At 43.3% G+C, this 16142-nt stretch overlaps 1 protein-coding gene across 2 annotated transcripts in view; it reads left to right on the plus strand.

Moving 5' to 3' along the window:
• The window catches only part of SUSD6 (sushi domain containing 6), a 104019-nt gene that overhangs the window by 5589 nt on the left and 82288 nt on the right, over positions 1 to 16142 (plus strand). Inside the window, exon 1 of one of the 2 annotated variants that reach the window (XM_065548960.1) lies at positions 15793 to 15889. The exons of the other annotated variant lie outside the window; for it this stretch is intronic. The gene's annotated coding sequence lies outside the window, so the exon portion shown is untranslated. Of the gene's footprint in view, positions 1 to 15792; positions 15890 to 16142 lie in introns of those variants that run through there. 2 annotated transcript variants of the gene reach the window in all.

Genomic DNA, 16142 nt, shown 5'->3' on the forward strand with positions numbered 1-16142 from the left:
TTTTGTGTATCCATTCATAACCTGATGGACAGTTGGGTTGTTTCTGTTTTTTGGTTACGAATAATATTGCAGTATTGCTAAGAACATGTGTGTATAAGTTTTTCTGTGGGTACATGTTTTCATTTCTCAAGGAGGTATCTTTAAAGCTGCATCCATCCATATCTCTACTTTGAGGTTAACATTCTACTAGGTTATGCAGTTTGTTTGAGGAAGAACAGTGTTATAGTAAACTCTTGGCCCTACTGTGGTGTTGCGGATATTGTCCTGGATCAAGAAAAGGTGCCACCAAAAAAATTCCAAAACCCAAAAACAAAAAGAGAGAATCCTGTTTTTAAGTTTGAACTCTCGGCCGGGCGCGGTGGCTCAAGCCTGTAATCCCAGCACTTTGGGAGGCCGAGACGGGCGAATCACAAGGTCAGGAGATCGAGACCATCCTGGCTAACCCGGTGAAACCCCGTCTCTACTAAAAAGTACAAAAAAAAACCTAGCCGGGCGAGGTGGCGGGCGCCTGTAGTCCCAGCTCCTCGGGAGGCTGAGGCAGGAGAATGGCGTAAACCCGGGAGGCGGAGCTTGTAGTGAGCTGAGATCTGGCCACTGCACTCCAGCCTGGGCGACAGAGCGAGACTCCGTCTCAAAAAAAAAAAAAAAAAAAAAAAAAAAAAAGTTTGAACTCTCCAGTAGCATTGTTTCCAAATATTTGGTGCAAAACTTTAACCATTGGTGAGAGTTGACAGACGCAATAGTGCCTAAATTCAATGCACATGTACTGCTGCTTTAAAAAAAATAAAGAGGATTTTCAATGCAAAGCCTCAGCTCTAAATCTCATCTTTGTGTTTTATAGAGAGAACTTTACCATGAATCCCCAAAGCCTTCCTTATCAGATGTGATTTATAGTTCTCAGAAGCTTTTGCTTTTCTTGTGAAAAATTCCATGCCAGGGTTCTGTGCACCTGCTCAGAGGCTTCTGCTAGGTTGGGGAGTGGAATGCTTATTGACTAGAGAGCCAGCCAGCAAGATAGGGAAGTGGGAGAGGGGCTGTGAGTGCCCTGAAAATGTAGATCCGAGAAAGAGTGCTCTTTAGAGCAGCTGCCACAGGGCTTTTCCAGGTGGACCTCAGGTGTGACCTGAGGTTAAAAACAGATCATGCCAGACACAAAAAGGAGCAGATGGTGCTGCTTGGAGTGTCATTTCCTCTACAGGATGTGTCCCTGGGTGGTTTTACATCATGCCAACCATATTAATGAAATAATGCAACAGAATGTCTCCTTTTGCCCTTGTTGTAATTGGAACCACAGGTTGAGTTTCCCTAATCTGAAATATGAAGTGCTCCAAAATCTTAAACTTTTTGAGCACCCACATGATGGAAAATTCCACACCTGACCTCATGTTTTGGGTCGCAGTCAAAACTACCTTTAGGCTGTGTGTATTAGGTGTATATGAATTATAAATGGATTTTGTGTTTAGACTGGGGTCCCATCCCTGAGATACCTGATTATATATATGCAAATATTCCAAAATCTAAAACATTTGTGATCCCAAGCATTTCTGATAAGGGACACTCAGCCTGTACTAGCACTTGTGACCAACAGCTAGTCTTGCTTTCAACAGCTAGTCCTGCTTTCCCTACTCCTAGATCCCCAATAAAAGCTCTCGAAAGTGTGCATATGCAGGCTACCTAGTGATTTAACAGAGGATCAAGATAGTTACACTGCAGAGAAACAGAAGGGATAGGGCACATGCCCTTTGTCCAGAAAGACAGACAAAAGCTAGGAACTTGAACTCTCTTCTCTGGGTTCCTGTATCTGGAGCCAAGGCCAAAGATCAGTTCTTCTAGAAAGTTCCCTCCTGTGTGTGTGTAAATGTGTGTGAATGCAGCCGTAACTTCTCTGCCAAAATTCATTGCCAAAAATTTTGTGATTTGGAGCAGGCCCTACCTGTTAATGCAAATTTGATTCCCAAATCCTAAGAGTTTCCAAAGGTTGAGTGAAGTGAGACGAGACTCGTAGTTGAAGATCCAGATTTTTCACTGTTGGTATCTAGATGCTACCAAAACTCCCTGCATAACAAAGTATATGAAGAGAGACTCTAGGCTCATGAAATGTTAGAGTTGGAAAAATGGGACTTTGGGGTTCTTTTTATTCTACCTCCTCATTCTAAAGAAATGCAAATGGGAAATGGATGCTCAGAGCTGACTCGCCTGAGAGGTGAAAGGGCTAGTGGAGAAGCCAAGGCCCCTGATTCCTAGTCTAGTGCTTTTCTCTCCTGGTGTGATCAACTCTTTGTTTCTCCCCCTCCTTTGGGCCTGGACCAGGAATGGGGATTGGGAGTCCAGCAGGGTGTTGTGGTTCATATTTTTGGGAACAAATTCAAGTTACTTCTGTGATTGTAGTTTTGAATCTAATAGTGAAATTACAAAGGAAATGAGTCTTGAAGTCCAATTCTTCTGAAAGAAAACTGTTCTTAAAATGGGTGCAGAGCCCTCAGGGCTGCTCTGCCTGTGGAGTAACCATTCTTTATTCCTTTACTTTCTTAATAAACTTGCTTTCACTTTAAAAAATTGTTGTAGTTGTGTTTAGACTGGGCCTACTTAACTTTTAAATTTCTGTGCTGTGTATCTTTGCCATTCAAAAATGCCACCTGGCCCGGTACGGTGGCTCACACCTGTAATCCCAGCACTTTGGGAGGCTGAGGTGGGACAATTGCTCAAGACCGGTTCAAGACTAGCCTAGGCAACGTAGTGAGAGTCCACATCTCTACAGAGAAAAAAAAAAAAAGTTAAAAATTAGCTGGGCATGGTGGCACACACCTGTAGTCCCAGCTACTTCGGAAGCTGGAGTTGGGGGATCACTTGAGCTTGGGAAGTCAAGGCTGCAATGAGCTATGATGGTGCTGCTGTACTCCAGCCTGGTGACACAGTTGAGACCCTGTCTCAAAAAAAAAAAAAAAAAAAAAAAACCCACCTGACCCCAGGCCAATGGGTGTGTTCTCTGTCTGGGAGAACCGATCCTGCCCCCACACCCCATTAACCGACCAAACCCTTCAGAGCTGTGTCTCAACTTCCTTGGACTTATGGTATGTGGAATCAGCTACCCACCTAAATGCAGCGTGACCACACATCTATAACTGTATGTCTCTAACCAGGCACGAAGGAAGCAGGTCATATATACTGGCTTTCCCCATCCCAGAAAACCAGTGAACAGAGTCTTGTGTTTAGTGTGGGTGCTGCTGTTTCAGTTGGCATGCTTGAGGCATTGCTAGGAAATTAACCAGTGGTATGTTATCTGGTCCACCCCTTTATCAATCCTCCATCTGCCTCCAGGTAGAAACTCTGCCATGGGAAGACCGTCTACATCCTTGTTTCTGTCCTGTGGGGATTTTGCTTGTTACACAGCAGAATAGCAAGAAAAACAGGCTCTGAGTTTCATAAGAATTCATTGATCCATCTTTCCTTTACATGTACCCTCAAGTCATAATAATTTGTGAGCTGATAATCTGGTTAGGCTATGATGTCAGGCTGGTGGGAGGCTGGTAGGTGGTTGCTGCAGAAACCAAAGGGAAGTAAGTCTAGTTGTCTGGCAAATAATTAGTGGATGCCTGTTCTAGGCACTAGGTATACAGTTGTGAACAAAGAACAAAATGGACATAGTACTTGCTGGCGTGGAGTTAGCATACTGCGGGAATACTCATGAGGTTTTTAATTTGAGAGTAGTGTTGGAGGAGTCTTTTGTGTACAGTAGACCTTCAGCTTGACTGTTTGGGATTTGTCAGTTACTTCTGTGGTCCAAACCACAGTCATCCTGGAAGGGAAAAACTTGAAAAGTATTGTTAGAGAGTTCCCCCAGGCTCCCTATTAAAGAAATGAATTGTGTTTCTCTGCAGTGAGCTAGGTCTAGGAGTTTGGTGTGCTTTGAGGATTCCTGTTTCTTGCTTTATTTAATCAACTAGTTTTTAATCTGGGAATGTTTTCAGTCCTTGACTTATCCTATTTTTAATTAAAAGAAAAAAGGAGATGTGGGTTCAACTATGAGAAACTGGGAGAAGGGAATAGAGAGGATCAGTGGCATGAATTCCTTAGGGAATCTTTTTTCTTCTTCCATCTCCCTCAAGCCTCAATTTTAGATAGAAATGTGGATTTGTGAGATCTCTTTTCCTGATATATCTGTGGCTTTACAACCTGCTGGGGGCAGTAAAGGACCTAGTTCCCAGTAAACATACGCCCTCCCCATATATTTTACCTCTTTGGGTGGCCATCTCTGTGTAGGCCCTGGTTCCAAGCTGACGTTGGAAGTTCCCTGAGGTCGGTGACTGTCTCATCCACTTCCTTGTACTCCCTCCTGGATTAATTGGATGATTAATAAATGATTGATCAGGTGTAGGGGATTAAAATAACAAGTATAGGAGGGCAGGGTGACTTTGAGGTTATGAACCTTGATGAAAAGGAATGAAAGAGTGGTATTATTGATGAATTCTAAAAATAGAGTCATTTGGAGGAAGGCCTGGTTTGAGTGAAAAACAAATATAAACAGGGTGTTAAAAAGCTGTTAACATTCACCATGTTCACCTTGTCTGGTGGCAGGAAAAGAAGACAGCTCAGGATCCGTGGCAGTGGGAGGTGAAGGAGAGAGAGGGTATTGGAGGTTCTCCAGAATGTTTTAGCAAGGCCAGTCAAAAACAAACTATAGGGCCCTCTTGTTACAGGGCTGAAGACCAGAAAGTCATCCCTGCTAATTTTTAGGTAGCAGGTCTTTGTTTCTAGAATTCTGTTCTTTTAAAAGCCTCGGGAGGCATCATTCATTCTTGAAAGCCAACTTACACCTTTGCCTCTGTAGTTTGGAGAGAAATATATTTAGTATCCAGTGTGTCAGGTTGCAGGCAAGGAAGTCGTTGCGAGGAAGACTTTTGTCTTTGTTCTCCACAATTGAACTCTTTTTGGGGGGGCAGTTCTACTGCTTCTGGAATTACATAATTGTGTGGGTCATCTCCTTTGAAGGTCTGTCCATGCTTTTTTAAAAGCACGTCGTTGAAAGAAGGGTGCTCTGTACAAATGCTGACATGCTTTTTTCTTGGGTTATACGTGAGCAATGGTAGAATGAATAGACTTCGGGGTTTTGGTGTTGGTGTCACTTTCTGTGAATAGTGAAGGTATTAGGAGTCTAATGTTAAAGTAGCAGATGAGGTGTTTTTCAAGCAACACATCTGACCTCATTAATTGATCAAGTATTTATCAGATGCTCTTTCCCATATACTGATTATCTCACCACAGGAATTCTTTGCAGCACAAAAGTTTAACACTTAATTATATACTTTTGAATTGTTCTCTAGTGTTTTTTGGCTTTTTTTTTTTTTTTTTTTGAAACAGGATCTTGTTCTGTTGCCCAGGCTAGAGTGTAGTGGTACCATCGCGGCTCACTGCAGCCTTGACCTCCCGGGCTTAAGCGATCCTCCCACCTCAGCCTTCTGAATAGCTGGGACTACAGGCATGCATCACCATGCCCGGCTAATTTTTTTGTATTTTTTTGTAGAGATGGGGTTTTGCCATGTTGCCCAGGCTTGTCTTGAACTTCCAGATTCAAGTGATCTGCCTGCCTCAGCCTCCCAAAGTGCTGGGATTACAGGCATGAGCTACCACCCCTGGCCTAGTGTTTTGGTTAGTCTCTTCTCCTCATAGATTTCAACCCCCTTGAGGATGGTTTATGTTTCTCCATGTTTACTGTGCAGACTGAACATCCATATTGATAGCAGTAAAGATTTCTTCACTTTACAAACTGCTTTCTTTTCTTTTTTTGAGATGGAGTCTCTGTTGCATAGGCTGGAGTGCAGTAGTGCGATCTCGATTCACCACAACCTCTGCCTCCCAGGTTCAAGTGAATCTCCTGCCTCAGCCTCCTGAGTAGCTGGGATTACAGGCACCTGCCACCACGCCTGGCTAATTTTTGTGTTTTTAGAAGAGATGAGGTTTCACCATGTTGGTCAGGCTGGTCTTGAACTCCTGACCAGAAGTGATCCGCCCACCTTGGCCTCTCAAAGTGTTGGGATTACAGGCATGAGCCACAGCACCTGGCCAAACTGCTTTCATGTAAGACATCACATACTGTCAGGAAGATTGTAGTCCCATTGTACAAATGGGAAAGATAAGACCTTTGGCAACCGGTATGCATTTGGCAGCAACTGTACTTATATGTAGTAGTGATGTTAAGTCAGCTAGAATTCAAATGCTAAATCAGACACTGGTATGATAGCACATGTTGAGAGATGGGAAACCTCCTAGGATTGCAGGCTTGATTAACCTGCCAAGGAACAGCAACCAGCAACATGATAGCAATAGCCCGTTTTTGGTTCCTCCATCCCCATCTTGGCACAGGTACCCTAAGGTCAACATGTTTTTGTGTACTAATGGAACAAAAATGTAAACATGTGCATACAGTCATGTGTGGTGTAATGACATTTTGCTGCATATATGATGGTGGCTCCATAAGATTATAATGGAACTGAAAAATTTCTATCACCTAGTGACATTGTAGCCATGGTAAGGTCATAGCACAATGCATTACTCACCTGTTTGTGGTGATGCTGGTGTAAATAAATCTACAGCATGGCCAGTCATATTAGAGTCTAGCACATACAATTAGTATAGTACATAATACTCGATGATAATAACTGTGTTTCTGGTTTTTGTATTTACTATACTATGTTTTTTGTCGTCAATATAGACTATACTCCTTCTACTTAGGAAAAAAAAAAACCCAAAAAACAGTTAACTGTAAAACAGCCTCAGGCAGGTTTTCCAGGAGGCATTGTTATAGGAGATAACAGTTCTGTTACTGCCCTTGAAGACCTACTGGTGGAGTAAGATGCGGAGATGGAAGACAGTGATATAGATGATCCTTACCCTTTGTAGGCCTAGGCTAATGTGTGTGTTTGTGTCTTCGTTTTTTTAACAAAAAAAAATTTTTTTAAATAGAAAATAGCTTATAGATAAGGATATAAAAAAAGAAAATATTTTGTCACAGCTGTATGTCTTAACCTAAGTGTTATTACAAATGAGTCAAAAAGTTTAAAATAATTAAAAAGTTTATAAAGTAAAAAAGTCACAGTAAGCTAAGATTAGTTTATGGAAGAAAAAATTTTTACAAATATAGTGTAGCCTAAGTGTACAGTGTTTATAAAGTCTACAGTAGTATATAGTAATGTCCTAGGCCCTCACACTCAGTCTTCGTTCACTCACTTACCCAGGGCAATTTTCAGTCCTGCAAGCCCCATCCATGGTAAGTGCTCTATACAGATGTACCATTTTTTATCTTTTATACCATATTGTATTTTTTCTATGTTTAAGTATGTTTAGAGACACAATTACCATCATGTTAGAGTTGCCTACAGTATTCAGTAACGTATCTGCTGTACAGGTTTGTAGCCTAGGCCATGCCATGTAGCTGAGGTGTATAGTAGGCTATGCCATTTAGGTTTATGTGAGTTCACTCTGTGATATCCATACAACAACATTGCCTAATGACACAGTTCTCAGAAAGTATCCATGGAATCAGAGTGACCCTGCTTCAGTGTCAGTTCTGCCACATATCAGCTATATGACCTTGAGCAAATTTAACCTCTTTGATACTTAGTTGTTTTTTTCTGAGACAGAGTTTCACTCTTGTTGCCCAGGCTGGAGTGCAATGGCCCGATCTTGGCTCACCGCAACCTCCGCCTCCCAGGTTCAAGTGATTCTCCTACCTCAGCCTCCCAAATAGCTGGGATTACAGGCATGCGGCACCACACCCGGCTAATTTTTTGTATTTTTAGTAGAGACAGAGTTTCTCCATGTTGTTCAGGCTGGTCTCGATCTCCTGACCTCAGGTGATCTGCCCACCTTGGCCTTCCAAAGTGCTGGAATCACAGGCGTGAGTCACCGTGCCTGGCCGATACTTAGTTTTATCATTTGTAGGATGGAAATGATACTAACACTACCAATTTATAGACGGGTGGCTACCAAAGTATTGATGATTGCCTGGTGTGGGGAATTCTGCATGTGAATGGTAAAGGATAAAGGGGACTTTAACTTCTTAAACTTTTTGTTTCATTTGAATTTTTTACTGTTGGCATATATAACTTGAATACTTTATTAAAATTACTTTTAAAAGTACTCCCTTGTAGAATTTTATGAAAATCAAATGAAATGGGATATTTAAAAAGATGTGTATGTGCCTGACAGCTAAGAGATACTCAAATGGTAGATTGGGGAAGTATTAATTAGTGGCTGACCCTTTTGTAGTGTTAGATGTTCTGTCTAGCTATGTGGCTCTGGGTAACTCTCTTAACTTTAAGCTCCAGCTTCTTTAACTGAAATTGGGAGTTAAGAGTAGTGTCTATCCCATGGGGGTTTTTGAGGATTAAATGATTCTAGACGGTTAAGCGGTTAACTCAGTGTCTGGCACGTAGTAAGTGCCCAGTAAATATTAGCTGTTATCAGCTTTTATCCTCACAACTATGCTTGAAGAGAGGAGGCAGTTTTATCTACTTTAAAGTTACAGAAAATGAGGCACAGAGTAGTGGATGACTTGTCCTAAGGCTAGATGTTGGGTTAGCAGCAGAAACGGGACTGACGCCTACATGGTCTCCTTCATGTTTCAGTGCAGCCCTGTCAGAGTGGGTGGCAGCAAACCACGGAGGCCTCGCGGATGTGCAGACAGGAAGCACTGGCCAGGCCTGTGGAGGTGAAACTCAGCAGAACATGGCGGGTCTGGACAGAGGGGGTTAGCAAGGGTCACTGTGGGGCTGAGTGAGTGAGAGAAGCCAGCTTAGGACCACATCCTTTTCCCACTTTCCAGGGCAGATGGACCACATCCAGAGTGATCAAAGGGAGAGGCTTGTTTCCCCTCTCCTTTCTGCCTCCTGGTCTTGTAGATGGCACACTCTTTACCACTCCCTTCGTGGTCTCAGTTCTCTGAACTCTGTCACATCTAGAAAATTCAGGTCTGGCCTTCTCTGTGAAACCGTCCCTGCTGCTGGAGTCCACACGCACAGCCACACCACCCGAGTCTGCTCATCCTCTCCTGCTTTAAACCTGGGTGGCCTGTGTGAGGACGTCTTTGCTTCCGTAAGGAAGGCCTTTTTCCTTATACCACTTTAGCGCTCCCCATGGTGTTCTACCTGCTCCTGGAACAATCTGCCTGTTGGTGGGACTGAATGGTTGAGTTGAAGCCATTCTTGGTGGGAAATTGGTTTTGAGCTTCTCTGTGGGCTCCTCTTCTGCATATTTGCATTTTGAGAGGGGGAAAAAAAGCCCTGAGTGATTTCTGCCCAGTACGGTTTCCAGAGAGTGCGAGATTCTCCTCCTCAAACTCAGTCGTGGGGCCAGAACTGATTAAGCACCCGGCTTCTCACCTTCCCACCTTGGGTTTTTACAGTACACTTCTTATCCTTGCCCTTTCTGTTTTCTGCTTATCAGACCTTCCCACATGTGCCCTGCTCTCTTCCTGCTGCACAGGGTTCATGAAATGCCAATTAGTGAAAAATACAGACAATGCAGTGTCAAATTTTACCAAATCTCAATTTGCACAGTGGATTGGAAGATGGCATGTGCTATCTTTTTTGTGTGATCATTTTTGGGTGTGCATGTGTTTCAAATATTCACTTTTCCAAATATGCATTTAGTAGTGGCTGGCAAACCCCCATAGTTCACTTTTCATTTTTCATTGTAGATATTCTTTGAATATCTTCTTGCTATGGGTATTAGATTTACATTTAATAATTCCCCATCAGGATCTGAAAAGTATGAAGGGGCCTACCTATGAAGCACCCATTTTTTCATGCTTAATACCAACTAAGTCACCAGACTTTTTTTTTTTTTTTTTTTTTTTGAGGTAGGGTCTTGTTCTGTTGCCCAGATTGGAGTGCAGTGGCTTGATCATAGCTCACTGTAGCTTCGAACTCCTGGACTTAAGTGCTTATCTTCCCAGCTCAGCCTCCTCAGCAGCTCAGATTACAGGCAAGCACCACCACACCCGGCTAATTTAAAAAAAAAAAAAAATATATATATATATATATATATATATTTTTTTTTTTTTGTCTTGCTATGTTCCCCAGGTTGGTCTTGAACCCCTGGCCTCAAGTGATCCTCCTGCTTTGGACTCCCAGAGTGCTGGGATTACAGTCATGAGCCACTGCAACTGACCTATCACACTTCTTTAGATGACTCTGCTCCGACTCCCTTTGGCTTGGCAACAGGTGGATCCTAGAGGATGTTAAAGACCTTATGGAAGGGACCCTGTTAACTTATTGCAAAATAAGAATCTTCATTGGAAAAGAAATCCTCCCACTACCATGGTAGAAGTCCCTATAAAACACAGGTTGTTCAGGACTTTTATTATGTTGCTCTAGTATTTATCTGGTTTTTTAAGATAGTCTTGCTTGAATTAATTCTGATTTCAAGAGTGATGACTAAAAGTTTTGGAAGCGGTATTTAGAAAAGAATGAAGCTCTGGATTTATTTCAGGGCTAATCATGAATTTGCAGGAGCAGCTTCAGGACACCAGGGAGAGAGGCATGGCACACTGCCTTGGAGCTGTCATTAGGATACTGCTACCTTTTAGGGACATACTGTAGGCAGTCCTTGGTCTATGTAAAGTTGTGCCTGCACCTCATCAGAAATTAACCAGATGGTATTTGTAGTAAAAGTGGCAGATGTTCTTGCTGTTGGAATTAATTTTAATTTTTTTACATGTGAATGTGGGATTATGGGACTCTTTTTTGGGGGGTCTTAGTCTCATATGGAAGTGCTGCTCTTACCTTACAGAGACTTTATTTATCCCTTGCTCTTGACTTTTTTTTTATTTTTATTTTTTTTTTTAGACAGAGTCTCACTCTGTCACCCAGTCTGGAGGGCCGTGGCGCAATCTTGGCTCACTGCAACCTCTGCCTCCTGGATTCAAGCGATTGGTCTGCCTCAGCTCCTGCATAGCTGGGATTACAGGCACCTGCCACCACACCCAGCTGATTTTTGTATTTTTAGTAGAGACGGTGTTTCACCACGTTGACCAGGCTGGTCTGGAACTCCTGACCTCAGGTGATCCACCCACCTCTGCCTCCCAAAGTGCTGGGATTATAGGCGTGAGCCACCGTGCTCGGCCCTAAAGTGACTCTTAACTCTGTTTTCCCATCCCTTCTGATCACTTTCTCTCAGCACATGTGTCATTTGTGGTGGCAAAGTACAAAGTGACCAGCCTTCTCTCTAGTAGAATTTGAAGGTTGCTGATGGGGCTGTGTTGATGATGAGGCTGTGTGCTTCCTACAGAGATACTGCTGGTGATGAAATTATGCAACATTTGAGTCATTCCTTTGGGTTAAGACATCTGTATTTAGCAGGTATTATACCTAGAAAGAGTGTCTATATGAGAGTGTCCTAGAAAAGAAAGAAGAAAAATCCCCCTGGGGAGTAGGACAAGGCAGAAAGTATTGAATGTGTGCCCTATGCCAGGCAGTGTGCTCAGTGCTTTAACTCACTAGGCTGATCTTCACTGGATAAATCGGGAAACCAAGCTCTGAAACATTAAGTACTGTAATTTACTGTATTGGAACTAGAACCAAGGTTGGAGTGATTCCAAAGCCTGTGTGTGTGTGTGTGTATGTGTGTGTGTTTTTTGGAGACAGGGTATCACTCTGTTTCCCAGGCTGGAGTGCAGTGGGTCTATGTGGGCTCACTGCAGCCTCTGCCTCCCTACCTCAGCCCTCAACCCCAGTAGCTGGGACTACAGGCACGCACCACCACACCCAGCTAATTTTTGTATTTTTTTAAGAGATGGGGTTTTGCTATGTTGCCCAGGCTGGTCTTGAATTCCTGGAGTCAAGTGATCTGCCAGCCTTGGCCTCCCAAAGTGCTGGGATTACAAGCATGAGCCACTGAGCTCAGTTCTGCCTGTGGTTATTTTATGGCAGGTAAAGCATATGTGGATTAGAAAGTTGGGTGGGGGATGAGGTGGTGAGGGAGGCAGAGAACAAATGCCTGGAGAGAGGAGGGTAGGGCCAGGTGGGAGCGAATGGCCCTGGTGAGGGTGTGGAAAGGAGGGGTTGGTTAGCAAAAACAAGCTGAAGTGAAAGAGAGGTTGGGGGTCCCTTGGAGGGGGTGTAATGTTGGATGATAACACTTCTTCCCTGAAGGGCGAGGGATGGACCAGAGTGCCTGCAGGACCAGATAGCCTCTGTATTTAGGTAGATGGCCGTTGGGCCCCCACAGGAAGCCTTTTAATCCCTGGTATTTATAGACTGGCCTGTACGCTACTGAAAGGCAGCTACCATTTCAGTCAGCGAAGGCAACATTATCTGCCTTTGAAACACCACTTCCATGGATTCCCATTTGGCCCAGGGGGAGGGTCTGGATAATGCCCATTATGTTATCCTAATGCCTTGCTACCTCAGAGGTTGTTCAGGGGCACTTCTGCTGTTTCTCTCTGAATGACCTCTGGCTGCCCCTCTCTTGCAGATACTCCTTTTCCTCTCAGGGATGAGTTGGAGCTGGGACTGGGAAAGGCAGCCCTCTTGTTTCTGTTCAGGTTGGCCAGGAATGCCCAGGAATGATGATTCTGGTTTGCCAGCTTCTTGCCATGAGGCTGGGGTTGCTGTGTTTACAGCACAACCAACCCTAAAGTCAGTGCAATTCACCATGGATTTATTGAGCACCTGCTAGTGTGTGTGTGTGTTGGGGGTGGTATGTGAAAATGATGGAGGCAGGTCTCTGACCTAAATGAGGGAGGATGGGCAAACAGCTCCCACAGTTGGCAGTTGAGCCAGTTCCTTTTCCTTCTCGTAGGAAGTGTCATAAACATTGTCTTGTCTCATTTGCATGGTTGTTGAGAGGTTTGAATATAGTGGTAATGAATTGAGACTGCTTCTAAAGGTATTAAGCTCTCGATTTATGTAAAACTTTCTTCAGTATTACTAGGCAGGCTGATAATAAAAGTTAACATATATTGAATGCCTTCTATTTGCCAGGCACTGCTCTAAGTGCTTTCTACATGTTAGCTTATTTAATCTTTATAGCAACTTCGAAGTAGATTGCTTGTGTACCCACTTTGTAGGTAAAAGAGGATAAAAAAAAAACTTGCCGAGGATAGCACAGCAGTAAGTAGCAGAGCTAGGCAGTCTGAATGTTTGGCCAAACACTGGCCACTGTAAAGATCTTGTGGAAGTCAGGGAGTAGAGGTGGTCTCCCCAAGGGAAGGCAGCAGCCAGGACCTACCCTCAGAGACCAGCAAGGAGCAGAGAAAGGTCAGGCTGGTGCCTCAGAAAGCATCAGCATTTCTGCACAACTTAATTAAATTACTGAAACCTTTTCTGAGCTTGGAGCCATCTTTCTTGGAGAGTAATACAATTGAAACAGATAATTTAAGCCAAGGAGGAAGGACCAAATTGGTGAGCTCACATATGTAGATGGACACTTATTGACTCTGACTAAAACGCAGAGGAAAAACCTTAAAGTGAATCATGTTTATTCAATTTCTAAACAAGTGCAAAGACCCAGGCAGCATGCTTTGTGTTTGGACTCTTGAAGAATACATATGGAAAAAAAAGAAAAAAACCTCTTCCCCTCTCAACCCTTTTCTAAGTTTTTATTAAGAATATATTAATTTGAGCATTAATATGCAATGTATCCATCTTTGGCAGTTATTTTGCAGAAAAACCAAGCTCATTTTTTGAGGCAACTTCTAGCCAGGTTGTTTCAGTTGTGGAGAACTGGGGGCAAGCACACCTGCTCATCATGGAAAAGGCAATCTTAAATGCATGTCTGTAAAGAGGACTCTTGAGAGTTCATGTTTCGGAATTCTTGTTTTACTCCACTCAATTCTGTCAGCAGCTTTCTTAACATGAGGTGCCTGTGACTTAAAGTGATGATCTGTTTCCTTAGCAATTCAGGGGACTTAACCATCATCTAGTGACCTGTGTCCCCAAAGCTTGCAGCGGCTTCAGAAGTCTCCTAGAATGCCCCAAGGCAGTGTCACTCAAAAGTATGCTGTAGCATCACCTGGCCTACCTTAGACTTTCAAAATCAGCTCTCACATGTGCATGTTCAACTGGCTTTCTGCTGCTTGCTCAAGTCCAAGTCCCACCCCACCTCAAGAGGGTGCATAGCTGCAAGCTGCAGGGGAACAATCTTCAGAACTTCCCATCTCTTTATACTGATGCCTCCTAGTCCATAATACATCTAGGATAATTTTAACATTTAAAATGAATTGTGTTATATAATGTGGAATAAATTTCAGCTCTACCAAGATTGCATGCTTTTGGGTCAGACTGCTTAGTTTGATATCTTGGTCTCATCACTTTCTATCTGTGTAAGCTTGGATAGGTTATTTAGTGTCCTGCTTCTGTTTTTTGTTTTGTTTTGTTTTGCCTAAAAATGGAGATAACAGTACCTACCTTGTAAGGTTGTTGCAAGAATTAAATAAGATATTAGATGTAAAATGCTTATATCTGTGCACAGTGAATAAGCACTCAAATGCCAGTTAATGATAATGATTCTGTGATTATCCTGAGGTTTCATGTTCCTGGAGTAGGATTATGACCATGACATTTACAGAGTGAAGTCCTGCAGGGTGATAAAATATCCTTGTCCCCATTGACATAGCCAAGTCACAGGCTTATAAAAGAATGTTTGCCATCCCCAGGAAGCCTAACACAGGGCACTGGGAAATGCTTGCAAAAACAGGTATTCTCAGGTCACATCCTTTTAGTTTTCTGAGGCCCCTGTGTGGAAAGGGTACACAGCATGACTGTTCTAGGGTGGTCAGACTCTGTCACAGGTGGGAGGGAAGTACTTGTTTAGAATATGGCAGAGAATCCACCAAGGTGTTATAACCAACAACAATTTGTTCTTCATTCTGGGCTTTTTCCCCCTTATGCTGTTTAATGGTTAGGAAAGAGGGCTAAATTTCCTTTGTAAAGGTGCACATCTCAAATTTGTTCCCCATAGTAGCTTGTTTTTTAAAAAGCTTTAAGAAATTATAATTTATACTTGTTTTTGGAAGAAAGATTAGGAAATACAGGTTAATGGCAAGCCTTCCAGAGAGCACCACTGTTCACACTGCTATTACCCTGCTGCTTCTCTCCCTGGTCTAGGATGTCAGGGATGGCAGAGTGGCAGGTGGAGGGGTCAGGCTTCAGAGGGAGGGGCTGCATTTCTGGGAGCCAAACTGGCCCTCTTGTTGCTCTCAGGGCTGACACTTCTCTGTCTCATCCCTCCTCCCTCAGTAAATGCAGCTGGGGAGGGTTGCCTAGAAGGGGAAAACTCATTGTGTAAGGAGAACACTTCCCTTCTGGGTTTTAAAACTAATGCTTCCTTCCCCTTTTCTCTTCCCAGAATAAGAGCTGCCAGTAAAACTTTAGTGCAGACTGTTGAGATGTATTTGTCATGATATGATGGACAAAAGAATTGTCAGCTCCTCTTTTCTGTATCATCTCATTGATCCCCCCCTTACCCCCTTGCAAATGAGAATTACAGGAAATCACAACTAGCATTAAAACAAAACAACATAAAACAACAACAACAACAAAACACTGGGCAGATGGGAAGGACGGAATGTGTAACCCCCGTTCTCAGAAATAGGCAGAATGGCTGAACTGACTGACCCTAGCATTTGGTGTTCACTGAGCCAAAGCATTGCCTAAAGATAATGACACCATCTGGAAATCAAAACCTGAGTCTTCCTGCTCTCATCCAAAACTCCCCTCTTTTGAACTTCTCCAATCTAGTCAGTGACCCGCCCTGCCAGTTCTTTCTTTCACAGGTTCCTATCTCCACCACTCTAGCCAGACCTTGTCATCCGCTGGCCTTCTAGGCTGTTTTAGTCTCTCTTGCCAGGTTCACCCCCGTAGAACACGGTTCTCCTCTCCGGTGAGACTAGGTAAGAGAAAAAAGCCCTATGTGTATGGGAGGTAGCATTGCTATCCCTTCCCATGGTAGAGGTGCTCCTTGAGGGTATTCTTGGTCCTCAAATGTAGGAGGCCTTTGGGAAATGCTTGTTAAACTGGACTAGGTCAGGTTTCCTGCTCAAGAATATTTGTTGACTTCCCACTACTTACCCAAGGCAGAATTTCTCTGCCTGTTTTTCATGGCTGTGCAAACTAGCCTTACCTTAAATATTCAGTTGAATGCTC

The sequence above is a fragment of the Macaca fascicularis genome, chromosome 7 (genome assembly GCF_037993035.2).
Source record: "Macaca fascicularis isolate 582-1 chromosome 7, T2T-MFA8v1.1".
Lineage (NCBI taxonomy): Eukaryota > Metazoa > Chordata > Mammalia > Primates > Cercopithecidae > Macaca > Macaca fascicularis.